Here is a 14,813-nt window from a genome sequence, read left to right as displayed (position 1 = left end):
CTGTATGTTTCCTGTGTTTCCAATGATGGGGTAACATACACACAGATTATTTGCCATGAAAGAAACGGCTAATAGCTCAACCAACTCCTTTCTATAATAGTGACGACGCTAACTAGCTTTCACGTTTTGAGTGGAGTATGACTACAGAATGGGTTCAGCCAAATGTTATTGTAGTGTGCTGTAAGGAGACAGATGGCTTTAATCAATGTACCTTGTTAAAAAAAGCTGAAAACATGTTTGTAGGCTACAGTAAACAGGACTATGGCCTACTCAAAATCAGTAAGAGCATCACGGAAGTTGAGGTCTCCTAGCAACGCCGTCTCTCAATTGTCAATCAACAGCAATAGACATTTTATCCTTTTGAAAGACGGGAAAATACGCACAATAGCTGCAGTATTGTTACAGTTTATACGCATTTGAACAAAAGGTGAGGAGAATTCAAATCAGACTCTCAGTTAGACAATCTGAAACTCTACTGTATGTCAAGACGCGAGAACAAAAAGACCTCAAACTTTTTAATTGGTAATTTGTTGAATAAGAGGCCAAAACCAATGTAATAATAAGGTCAAATTCTATATAATTTGATCAAAGTCTTTCAATTAGTTACAGATAGAAGACGGATATGCTCAGTAGAGGTTTCCGTTCAAATTATACTTATTAAATAAAAATATTAAGATGTAACAGTCGCACTTGTTTTGTTGTGTGCTTGCTGTAATTGTTTATGTATGAGACTGCGAGTGTTTGTTTCTATCAAGGATTAGATGTGTTGTTTTTCTGTGAAATGTATATAAAGTGGGTCAATATATATTCTTTGAAATGGAATTAAATGGCTAAAAATAACGTCTTTTACTCATCTGTCACAGCTTAGAAAATCCCCCCTGCAACTCTGCTTCTTCTATGTCTTCTATTTGCAACTTCTTCTTTCTATTTCCTACTTTGCGACTAGAATGGCTATAGTAGAATAGATACATTTTTTTAAGAGCAATATATAGTTTTCATACCCTCTTACCATCTATTAAGATCAGCTGCTTTGAAAAAAAAAAAGGATCATTCTAACATAGAGCAAGGGCTGTTTTTACAAAGGCCAGACAAATGTCTCATTCACCAAGTCACATATCATACGGATATCTCATAAAGAAGAAAAGACCATGAACAGTAAAATGTTCCCTTTCTCCTGATGAATGGATTCGCGGAATTCACTGTTTCACTGACAAAAATCCACAGAATGCCGCTGCACAGAAACAAGTTAACAAGTGAAGAGGGCAAGAACACCTTCAGGCTACCCGGGTCACAAAGGCTGATGATCCACAAACCTAATTTGGCTTGGCAAACCTAATCGTTCAAAATTGATCGAATACAGAGTCTACTGGAGGCCTTTAACCGGTTTATTGCGAGACAAGGGGGAAACAGTGATTGGCATTGTTATTCAAACCACAGAAAAATTGTTGTCTTCCAATCGCATTTACGCAGAAGGATGTCGATTGCCCGCAGGGTTGAGCGCGTGATGATGTTAAGGTGACCATTATTGCCCCACTGGAAAAGATTGCTCTATGTTGTTTTGATGGTCAAGTGCTCTTCAGCGGTAGCAATCATATCTCATCACATACACATACAATGGGGAGCACAGTCGAACCTGTGAAAAACACACACGCACAAATGTAAGCATATACAGAGCAACCTGCTGATACACGCATCCTCACTAATACATATCTCATGCCTAGAGTCCAATGAAGAGGATAAGAGATGTGTCAGAGAATAGATTTAGAGCACAGAGGGTAGACAGTGAATACTAATAAGAGGTGAGCTGGGATCAGACCACATGGCTCAGGTCAAAGGCCTCATCTTATTTGTTATTTGTTATTCCCTAATATCCAAAGCAATTGACTGAAAACTGACTTATGCTTATATTTAAGTCACAAGGGAGAGGTCTGAAACGCTTTTATTCATAAAAATAAACACAACTACATCTGGCCTATATAGACCATGGAGCCCATTACGGTTTTTCCTGCAGCTGTTACAGTAACATATAAAATAACTTTAAGATTAAATCAAACAATTATGAAACTTAAAGTTGACATCTGCATTTTTAGGAATATTTAAATCCATTACTTTTATAATTTAATTAACCAACTAGCACAATATTTTTACTCTCAGCGATGTGATGTCAAGTCCACCAAGTTTTTAAAATGTTGACAGGGTTATATTTTAGAGTCAAATAACACGCTCAAAAACATTATGAAAATACTTTGTGGTAACATTTTATTGAAATATTTCAACAATAATAACATTATGACACAACATTCCTGTAAATCTTCCACTCAAAATTTCTGAGTAATGATGAAAAAGACATTTATACATGTAAAGGTCAATAATACATCATTATTCAATGTTGTACAGTCAACTTAGTCAATACTAAACATTCGTTGTTTGGGTGGGAGATCAAATTTGTAGATTTTTCTCACTTCACTTTCTCCACTCAACATTCTACTCTTACAAAAACCTGGAAAAGCCCCTAAATATGCCCCTTTTTATGTTTGATTCTTGGTGTCATGATACAAATTCTTGAAATATTGAAACGAAAAACAATTGCTCTGATCTGTTGATGGTGAGTGTGAGTCATGCTGTGTTTGTGTCAGTGAGAAGTGATTGTGTTCATGTCAGCAAGCATTGTTGGACTTAACTGTTTTCAGTCACAGATGGTCCACCTGCATTGTGGCAAAAATATTGATTAAAATCAGAATGATATTTGATTTATCGGAAGTCTTTTGTAAGCTGCAATCACCTCAAAGTGGGTACTGTGGGTATCACTGGGTACCATCTTATCCAGTCACTGTGGTAGAAAGGCTGCAGGGTTAAGATGTTCTCTAAAAAGGATGTCATTATTAAAGTTAAGAGTAAGAGCTGACTTCATAATTGAACCTAATAGAGACGTTTCTCATCAGAATCCCATACAGTGACAAGAATAATTGGTAGACTTGAAGAAACAGCCCACCTGTCATCATATGCAGCAGCTGGCTGTTGCCTTTTCAAACAACACACTCAGATCCAACATTTTGGGAATGTCGAAAAGGAAGTTCTCATAGATAATTTCTCCAAACACCGCCAGGATAGAGAAGTTCTCCTGAGGGAAATAAAGTGCACACAACACAACAGATGATCATGTATATCAAGGCTTTGTTCTTTCTGGCGGTGACAATACTATTACTGGAAAATACAGAAAAACTCCCAAACAACTGTCTCCTCTAACAAGCCATTTGGAGCATCACTTCACTGATATTTGGTTTCTCATCCTACCTTTGATTCTTAACATGTGGCCATCCTCAGGTAGGTCAGAAAGACCAGGCAGTGATGAGCATTATGCAGATACGAGTCGAGGCACCTCTGTATTTACTCATCAAACACCACCTGGTGGAAAAGATAAACCACAGCAGAAAGGGGGAGAACGTGAGTAACAAGCTCCCGGCTGCTAAATCTACTGTGTATTTACATTTTCCAGCTTTGGTAGACTATTGTAAAGAAAGGAAAAAAAGAGAAGAAAAAAAAACGTCTATGCAACATTTGACAGTCCCTCACCTGTCAACCAAAGCAGTGCAGGCAGTCCATCCAGGTCCTCTGTGATGAATTTGGCATGTTCAAAAACTCCTCCACCTCAGCGGGAGAGTTATCCTCTGCCAGGGGTTTATAAGGCACAAAATACAGCTCTCCCTACCTTTCTGGGTGCTATGGTGGAAAAGAAATCACAGGGTTTGATTCTAATAGAGTTGCGGTGCTTGCGTTTACAGCGGTAACGCAGTCACGTCACGCACACCGCAGAGTCAAGCTGATCACTGCTGAGTGAGCAGCTCAATTAGTTATTCTACTAGGCTTGACATAAACGTTAAAGAAGAACATTTAATGTCCAGGAATTCACATTATAGACACTACAACTGACGACGCTTGTTCCAATTGGCCACAATGTCACACATTGACCAAGTCCAACCATATTAGTGTTTGAACTAGTCTTGTTTTCTCCATATGTTTAGTGTCCCTTATCTAAAGTATTCTATTTAGTTTGACAAATGTCTACATAGGCTGGACTGAACGTACCATGATGCCTGGGTGCTTACTAATTCAGACCTTGTCATCATTGCAGACTAGTGCCAAAATGTGTACCTTTTCCCCATGGAGGTAAATGTGAAATAGATGACAAATAAAAGGAAAAAACTATGTAAAGTGAATGTAAGGTGTTGGGTCTCCATGTGCCTACGGAACAGCTTCAATGCACCTTGGCATTAATTCTGCAAATCTCTGAACTCTACTGGAAGAATGAACACCATTCTTCCAAAAGATATTCCCTCATTTGGTGTTTCGATGATGGTGGTAGAGAGCACTGTTGAACACACCAGTCCAAAATCTCCCATACGTAGGAGATCAGGTGACTGTGAAGGTCATATCATATGATTCACGTCATTTTCAACCTCGTCAAACCATTCGTGACCTCTCGTGCCCTATGGATGGGAGCACTGTAATCCAGGAAGACACCACTCCCATCACAACCTTGTATTGATTTGCAGTGACCCTTATGTCTAAGGGGACAAGTGGACCCTTTAATTTGTCACCCATTCATACATTACCATACAGCCACATTTTCTACTTCTGGTTACCAAACAGTTAAGCTGGAGCAACTGTGCATTTTATAACTGACCATTTGTTAAACCCTTCCCAAAAAAGCTATCATCCAATCATGGCTTAGGAACCAAAAGTAGGCTTGTCATGCCTTTCAAACATTTGGTTTCTAAATATTCTTTTTTCACCCTCTCCAAAACCAAAAACTCAAAAGCAAAAGTCACTACTTCCTAAGCCAAGTGTTATATTATCAAATAATGTTACATTAGCAATGCTTCACATTAGTGATGATACATTCACTATGTGGAAGTATTTTACCGCTGCATATACATTTCAGACCCTGACATCAGAGTGTAAGATAATGTTAGCACTGCACTTTATTATACAGCCAAACTCATTACCTGAGATACTATTACACTCACTGATCTCACATCTTTATTCATCATAATTTGAGTACGAGGACTAACTAACTGCACGCTTCAATACAAGAACAATACCATTTAATTATTTAGCATTACCTGTCTTCTAGACAGATAATCAACTGGTGAGGAAGCTCACTTTTTGCCTGCAACATTAAGCTCCATATTCAGCATCTACACATTCCATAACATATTCATTAGAGAACTTACACATAAAACTAGTCTCCAGATGTATTATTCTTCAACTCTTCAAGTTTTCAATTAATGCTAATTAATAAATGCTATAATAACTATGGTGGTTATGGTAATGAAATGCTCAGTTTTCTTTCAAGGAATTTTGTCGATGTGGATGTTCAAAAGCATGGATGATTCTCTGTGTGAATGTGTTTTGCATGCACAGGTCTTACCTGAAGTCATTACTTTAATAAGCACCTCATACTGTGCTTAACTGTAATGCTCACAATCAATTTGTCAGGAAACTGTCAGGTCTTTAAATGGAGATTAAACAAATGAACAAAACTCATTGCAATCCTCGCTTTTAAAGTCAACTTGACAGCTGCTGGTGGTGTGAAGCTAAGTGAAGGTAGATATTAAGTGGGAGACATGTTTATGGATAATCAATCGAGAAGGAACAACATACTTGTGGTGTGTATTGCTGATAAGTAGGGAGAGAGCTGGGAAACTTCTAAAAGAAGATCAGAACTATGCTGGAAAAAAAAAACCTTGGCCCAAGAAGTGAGTGCATGAAGATTGAGCACACACACAGAGTTGGCAACATGGCAGACCCAGACCAAAAGTAGTTGAATTCATTTGTTTTAAAGACAGACTATACATCCTCTCTGTAGCAAGAATGCTACAAGGAAATAACATCTTTTTCAACAAACACTTGACAGACTTTTAGTTTACCTAAGACAGGCGTAAGAACACCTTATTATCTGTAGTCTGAAGCATAAAGTTCAAGATCTCTGCAATTTTAGAAGCACATTTAGATGTCTTGGATAATGACTCTGAAGTAGCCATACCTGGTTATAGTATTTTTAGCCATGACATAAATGTGTGTAAAACCACGTCCTGGTTAAGGTCAGAAATGATGAATCCAGTTATAGAAGCCCTTTGGCTTCAAATTCACCTAGAGTACACCAGAGCAGTACTTATTGATTATTGTTATAGACCCTCTAGCTCTAATGTACAACACACTCATGATATATTTGCTATGCTTCACAAAGCTACACTTTCTGGGGGACCTAAACATTGACCTGCTTTCTTCATCCTGTGCTCTGGAAGAGATTACTAGTTGTGATAAATGTATATAATTTTGCTCAGATAATGAACAAGGTGCCATGGTGAGCGCTAACATGTATGGAGTCATATCTTCCACATAATAATGCCCTGTAATGCTAAACAAACAGAACTTGAATGTGAGTTAAATTGGGTAGAAAAAACAAGCTTGGGCTGAATGTATCTAAAACAAACAATGTGTGTTATCTTTGGCTTGAATCATGCATTGAGGAGTGAGTGAAGGGTATAACTTTAGAGCAAGTCCATGAAGCAAAGCTCTAAGGTGCTGTCCTTCATGATAAAGTAAACCAAATTTTCCTATCACATCATTGTCATTGCGCAGTGCCCTTAAAAAACACAGTCTACAATTGTCAGACCAGAAACAACACAGTTAATTGACAGGTAGGGAAAAAAAGAGACAGCAGGGGGAAAGACGGGCAAATGCCACTCTAATGGAGCTGATTGTGGATGTAGTCAGAAAGGTGATGCTCTGCAGCCCACAGGGAGCAGACAGCCGGCCTGACCTTCCAATCTTACATACGGCGCGGCCAGTCTCACGCTGTAATTACCTGTCACCCTTTGAGCGTGTGTGTATCGGTGTGTGTTTAGAAGGAAGGGGTGTGGTGGGAGACAGCACTTGCACTTGACCCAACAAGCAACACAACCCTATGTTTCCCATAAATTACATGAAAAAAAAAGGGTCAACGGACCCGCACATCTACCTGAGACCCTGACTCCCCTGGCCCTCTCCCTCTCTGCCTCTCAGTAATTACCTGTGGGCCTATGGAGGGGTGGGGACCATTGTGTCCTGTCTGCAGAGCACTCAGGGAAATGCGGGATTGATGCGCACTGAGCGACCTCTCTGATTGGGGTTAACAGCAGCCTCATTTGCATGAGGAGATGGGGCTTTCATTAGGTACAGTAGCAAGACCTCAGGTGCAAAACACACATACCCGCACACATGAACACACACTCAGAGAGAGTAAATTATTTAACCTTTCTACAGGCACAAGGTACTGCTGCTTGTTTTTTGGTGTTGTATGAAAAGTGTCATCACATTTGTCATCATGACTGAACTTTTACGAGCTAGAATATCCCCAAAAATGTAAATGATAGTAAACATATTTGCTCAGTCACTAAAAAGTGGTCTTTAAAGATTATTAGGTGTGGACACAAATTTAAAAAATGAGGGGAAAAAACATTGGCTGTACAAGATAATAATAAATAAACTCCAGGCTCAGAGTACAACACAAAAACAAACAATTATGGATGCTGTTAAAAGTGTCCTTCAAGACCCTGAACCTTATTTGCTTTGTAATTCATTCTGAGTAAAAGTCAGCTAAAGGACAAACTATTAGTGGACATTAACCAAGAGTGTTCTTCTCCAGTAGAATGAAATAATGATAAGACTCATTACTCACTGGCCCATATTCTCTGTTGTGGAAATGACCTCGACCCCTGTAAAACGCCCATTTTTTCTGCCGGAGTTCTGCATCTTTGATTAGTTGTGGAAAAAAATCAGCACCCATGTTTGCCATCCAGTCTTTGCAAGACCTTATTTAGCCATGTGCAAAATCATGCTCACTTATATCTCCATGCACCAATTAGCAGAAAGTTAAAGCAAGATGCACCAATGATGATGTTTCTCACCTTCATCAGAAAGGTTATTCACAGGTTTGGTACAGCTTTGGCAACACAACATTATCCCCTGGTCAACTGTTTGACTTATCAATAAGTTTCTTTATAATACTACAACATAGAAACATACACATGCACACATAGAGAGGGCATGCCAGACAATTTACAACTCAGGACAGCTCAGAGCAGTTCTGAAATAGAGTCACGCAACAAAGTGGACACTTCACTCAGTGACACCTACAAATGTGTTCTCTCTTTTTCTTTCTCTCTCTCTCTCTCTCACACACACACACACACACACACACACACACACACACACACACACACATACTCACACACTCTGTCCTGTGCTGTCATGTATAATTCAGCATGTGGCCGGGCGGGCAGATGCCTCATCCCCAGGGGGTCCCATCATGCCTTTGCTAGGATGAAACATTTAACAGCACAGGACAAAATGGAACACGCTCAACAAATAAACAGGAAGGGATTCTGGAAGATCACACACACACATACACACACACACACACACCACATTCACAGTCTCACTATCACATACTTGCTTCAAGACACATACAAAAGCTCAATCTAAATTTTCCAAGAATTAAGAAAAACAAACTTACTCGGAAATCATTTTTACCGTGCGTGGTATTTCTGAATATCTATAGTTCTGTACAAAAACATATTTCATCATCATGACCTCCAAACCCCTAATGTGCACACACACACACACACACACACACTTTGACAGACACACACACACACACACTTGCAGTGAAGGGCACGGAGAAACACTGCTTCTCCTTTTAAGGCTGTGACACTTAGTGAAAACAAATGGCCACTTGGCTGCGCACACAGACACACACACACACACACACACACACAGAAGAAGAGGGTTGTTAAATGAGTCACCCAACAACTGTAAGAGTGCTTTTATGCCAGCCTAAGTGAATAACCGTACAGAAACGACAATATTGCCAGATAATATCAATATCATATTCCATATTCAGCACACGATGGGGGCAAAGAAGAGGAAGCTGTATCTGTGTGTGAAAGCTCATATGCTTCTGTGTGTGTGTGTGTGTGTGTGTGTGTGTGTGTCTCTGTGTGTGTGTGTGTGTGTGTCTCTGTGTGTGTGTGTGTGTGTGTGTGTGTGTGTGTGTGAATGCATGCCTGTGCTTGATGGAGCAAAGAGGAAGAAATTTTGTAAGTGTGAGCAGATGCTGGTGCTTGGAGTATGTGTGCGTGCGTGTGTGTGCTTGTGTGTGCGTGTGTGTGTGTGTGTGTGTGTGTGTGTGTGTGTGTATGACAGAGAGAGAGCCTAAGAAGGCCTGGAGCGAGGCCAGGCTGGCTGTAGACTGTGAATATTAATGTGTTATAACCTTGACACAGGAGGAGCTGCTTCTGCTGCTGTTGGAGGAGAGGAGTCTCTTCTGATGACATCAGACAAGAAGTCATGAACACCTACCTGATGTAACACACTGAGACACAAATCCTCACTCCACTGCCTCTCACCCCACACTTCATCATCTCCTCCTCCATCTTCAAGCTCTTCTACTTGTACCAATCCTTGTCCTCCTCCTTTTTATGTAATTCTCCAATTTACATTGTCTCCTCACACCTTATGTCCACCCTCTCTTCTCTCCTATCATCTCCTCATGTTGTTACCATGTTTCCTAGCAAAATATGTCCTCCTCCATCCTCTTTCCTGATCTCCTCAATCGTCACACTCTCCACCTCTCCTCATCCAACTCCATCCGCTTCTTCTCATCTGTTGTCTCCCTCACCTCCAAACTCCTCTCCAGTCTTCTAATCTAGCCTTGCCTCCTAACACCTCACATCCTCCACCTCCTCTCCACTCCATCTCCATCCTCTACCACCACAACGCTCCTCTTCTATCCTCTTTCTTCATTTTCCTCCTGTCATCTCACCATTACTAACCCTCCTCAAACTTCACGCCCTCTACTTCTCCTCAGCGCTCCTAACCCTTACCCTAACCCTCTCTTTCCTTAATTTTGCCTTCTCCTTACGTATCCTTTCATCAATCTCCTTCTCCACCTCCATCCACCTCTTCTCTTCACTGTCTCAACCCTTACCCCTCTCTCTCTCTTCCCTTGTCCACCTGCATCTCCAACATTATCTCCTCACTTCCTGCTCTCCTCTCTATTCACCTCACATTCTTCTTCTTTCCTTCCTTCTTTCATGAGCATCTATGATTATGGCTTTACTACAATACTCTTCCCTTTCTGTCTCTTTGTCACTCGTTCTCCTATTTTCTCTCTCTCTGTCTCTCCCTCCTCCCCCTCCATTCTCTCTCTCTCCCTCTCTCTCTCTCTTCCTCTTTCAGCTCACTGCCAGGCTACCACAGCCCAAACTGTTCAGCTGCAACTGTTCCAAGCCCAATAATTACAGCTTGTCAGAAAGAATTAATTTTCTCATTTCTCATAAAGACGTGTAAAAAATTACCATGTTATTATAACGCCGCCACTCTCTGGAGGCACCAACAAAAAACAAATTTAATTTCGGAAATTCTTCCCTCGCACATTAAATTAAACACATAAATAAGAGTTTAGGAATTGGGGGGGAGGTTGTCGGAGGGGGGTGGAGGAGGAGGAGGGATGGGGGAGCATATGTTCGTTAGGCCGGCCCCAGCTCTGGGTAATGGCCGTCGTAATGTTTTGATGGGCCCGGCTATTGGTAAGCACCAACACATTTGCATGATCACCGTCGCGGCAGGCAAGTGAGCTGCCAATTAGCTCTCGTACAGCTCTGGACAGTGTTGGGAGAGACAGAGAGAGAGAGAGAGCGAGAGAGAGAGAGAGGACAGCATATCTGCTCGGTATAGGAAACACACAGCAAGATATGGAACAGAGCTAATTAACAAGCACGTATAGGGAGTAGCATATTTACTGCAGGGGGATGCTCCAAGGAACGTGTAGCTTTTCACAGAAGATCATATCTCTAACTTGAAGGAAATGTTTATGACTTACAGTAGAAAGAGGCTTTGGGTTCATGCATGATGATGCAATAAAATCTACATTTGCTGTGTTTTGTGTTTGTATTTATTTATTGTCGCAATTTCATTAGTGCCTTTTTGCTCTGTAAAGGCTCCATAGGTAATTACTCAGGTGATGAGCGTCATTAATGGGGATAGACCCTTTATACAGGAGAAATGAAACATCATGCCTTTTCTGCTGGTAACAATGTCAAATACATTAAAACTGATTTCTGAAAATACAATGCTGCTCATTATCATCATCATCATCATCATCATCATCTAAACCAGCAATTCCCAACATGGAGATCTGGTCCCAAGATAAATCAGAGAGGTAAAAAGATGGAAAAAAGTCAAATTCTTTTCATTTTTTACTAATTGTACTGTTTCCTTGTGACTAAAGAGACTAGAAATACACCGTATAAGTGAAGTCCATTTACCATCTGTGCAATGCTAGACAGTTTACTTCTTTAAGCCTCTGACAATCTTTCAAATGAAACAATCAAAGAAGAATAAAATCAGTGTTTGGTTCTCACAAGTTATGAGCTGTGATGTAAGGTCAGAGACATCGCCTCATTTTAAAAAGGTCACGAGTAATAAAAGTTTGGAACCGCTTATCTGAACTCCAGTATTAGTTAGTGGTACAGCATGAGCATTAGCTTTCTGTTGTAATCTGCTAAATGTTAAATTCCCTCATCAAAAATGGCATAACTGTCAAATTTAAAATTGTATATGCTTTCATTACGCTTACCCTTTCCCATTCACCATTGTGTTTTATTTCAAGCTGTGATCACATAATCCTGGAAATGTATGATTAATACCTTGTTCTCCATCTTTTGCTTGGAGGCTATGTAGCATCTGTCTCTGCATTCCCTCATGACAGATGACGAAAATGTTTCAATATAAATATTTCGATTTTTGATGCAATTATTTAAATTACTTCTGCTGCTATTTGCCAGCATCATCTAATTATCCAATCCGTCTAGCATCCACAAATAGACTATGAAAGTTTTTTTTATTACACAATGAAGTGCCGCACAACTCAAATTAACAAGAGAGCAGACTGAAACTGGCTCAAAGTCAGACAGTGTATTATCGGCCAAAAGTGATAAAGTTTAAGACAAGGCAAGAGATATGATGGATGAGTGAGACTAATTCATCAGTTGATGAGTATTTTCTGGTGTCATTTAGCACTGATCAATCATGGAGGAAGAAAATTCAAAGAGACATTAAAAAATAACCCCCCATTCCTAACCCTAACCCTGACCCTAAGGAAACGGATGCAGAGGACCAGCCCCTCTCACTCTGACAGGGGGAACTCCTACAACAAAACAAACTCACCCAAACGCAGATGAACGGGGTGTCCCCTCCAACTCTCTGGTACAGTGAAAACAAGGACTTTCCCTGCCTGCAGCACAGGACACACACACACACACACACACACACACACACACAGTCTCTGGCACACACAGAAAAAAGTCATCCCTGGTTCACACCCACAGACACACACAGTGGGCAGACTTATGGCTGATCTGACAGGGCCGTGACAAACACTCATACATACACACGAACACACACACACACACACACAATACCATACACACACACACACTCACAGGCCACGGTCAGTGTAGCCAGTGCCAGCTAAATCTCCTCAGCAGAGCAGTGATGAGGCCGCAATCTGTGATCATGACACTGCCTTGACACACACTGTCTGGACTTCTTCACATTCATAAACACACACACACACACACACACACACACACACACACACACACACACAAAGAGCATGCAGACACTATCAGTTGATCCTCTATTTCATGGTCATTTGTCTAGTATCTGGGTTTGTTATCTCTTCCCTCCTCTGACTCCAGGCCTTGTTCTCTATACAGCCGTAGCGGCTGCTCTTTGTCGTCCCGGCTAAGCACGCCACGCCATAGTTTTTTTGTTTTTTTCCTCGAGTGTCACAACATTTACAGAAAGTCATCAGTCAGATTCATTTCCTACCAAAGTTTTTAGACGAGCAAAGTTTGTGTGGAGGATTAGTGCTCACGCAGCTATGAGAAGCAGAGGAAATCTCTCAGTGTGTGTTTGTGTGCACGTGAAGTAAACCAGTATTTTTCCATGCTTCAGCTCAGACAAAATACACCCTTTAAAAGTGCTCCACACATGCATACTGTATTATTGCGGTTAGTACATTCCACCAGTCATTTTGCCAGTGAAGTTTTCCCCTAATCTGCTTTAAGTACCACGGCATCCCATATTTCCCAGAAAGCTTTGCAGAAACCCCAGAGAATACCCATACATAACACTTCAGTATGTGCATCAAGCAACTGTGAGTTACCAGTTGGGGTAATGCCCTTCACTCAGTATGCAGCATGTCTTTATTTAAGTTAAAGTGAGGTCATCATGAATTGATATTTATTTTGTCTGAGAATAAAAAACCTGGCTAGAAAACAAATTAGAAAGTTTAGCCACTCTCTAATGCTGTCTTCATATGTTAAAGCTTATTATTTACTTACTTACATGGGAATTTAAAAAGGAACTATTGTAATAGTAAAAGCAATATAGATGATGCCTCTTTCTTAGTAGTTTGTTTACTTTAAAATGTTCACATTACCTTGAGCGGTTTAGTAACTGTGACAAAGCAAGAGAACATAACCGTGTTTCTCATGATCAAAGTTGAAGCTTCTCTGTGTTACTCTGTTTTTAGTGTTGTGTATCTGTGATAACTGTATAAGAGGCAGAGATAGTAGATGGCTTACCAGTTACTTGATGAAACAACCCGAAGAGAAAAATGTCCAAATGTGATCAGCTTCCTGTGTCTCCTGAGCCCTCTTGCTCCTGGATAGAGAGAAGAACAAACAGAGGATTAATCATGCTGTATTCATGTCAGATAAATACAGATAAGCCATTGTGCGTTATTGTTTGGTAAGAATCTGTAAGTCTGTTAGAGGACTAGTCGAACAAAGAAAAAGACGTTGGTTTCTCAACATTCTTAAAGTTTTTAGTTTTTTTAACTCTTAACCCATTTAAGCCCAGATTTTTCTCAATGTTTTTATGCATATAATCATGTTAATTGAGTCCCATATGAACATGTTCTAAAGTTATTTCCTCCATTTTGTGCTCTCTGTTCAAGAAAATTTCATTTGAATGTTCGGCAACTATAGTTGCCGGTGGGCACATACCTTGTATCTACCCCTCTAATGGTGAAAAGTGATTAGGGCACAAAAAATAACATGAAATCCAGCTGTCTTTATTGAGAAAGACTTATTTAAAACAAGAAAACAATTCAATTCTTCTTCTTCTTCTTCTTCTTCTTCTTCTTCAAGACTTCTTGAAGGGCAAGGGCGAAAAGAAAAAAAAGGGCACATACGGCACGTTCTTGCCACTGAAGAGGGCACTTTAGTGCGTGTTTGCTGCCGGGGTTGTTGCAGACGCTCTCTGGACATTTGGTTTTCTGAAATAGGGTAGATGGTAGCTTGGGTTTACCCCCCAAACTATATTATAGTCTACCACACAGCGCTAATAGCTAGCTAGTTAGTTAGCTAGTTAGTTAGTGCTAGCTACCAAACACTAGTAATGTTGGTTACCTAATGTTAAAACTAACACTATCAAAAACTGTGTTGTTACCAAATATTAGCCCTTTATAATGTTGGTAATGTTAGCTAACATGTGTGAACACATTATTAGCTACTGACAAGGTATGTGCCCACCGGCAACAATAGTTGCCACTTGGACAAATGATTGCATACAGAAAAAACTATGCATCCAAAGTAATATTTTTGTTGTTTGGGTGATTCTAGAGACTTTCATGATTAAGTAGATATATATATGTCAACAAAAAAAAATATTATTATTATGTCAAAATGACCTTTTCT

The sequence above is a fragment of the Scomber japonicus genome, chromosome 23 (genome assembly GCF_027409825.1).
Source record: "Scomber japonicus isolate fScoJap1 chromosome 23, fScoJap1.pri, whole genome shotgun sequence".
Classification (NCBI taxonomy): domain Eukaryota; kingdom Metazoa; phylum Chordata; class Actinopteri; order Scombriformes; family Scombridae; genus Scomber; species Scomber japonicus.
Note: the sequence above shows the minus strand (reverse complement) of the source record.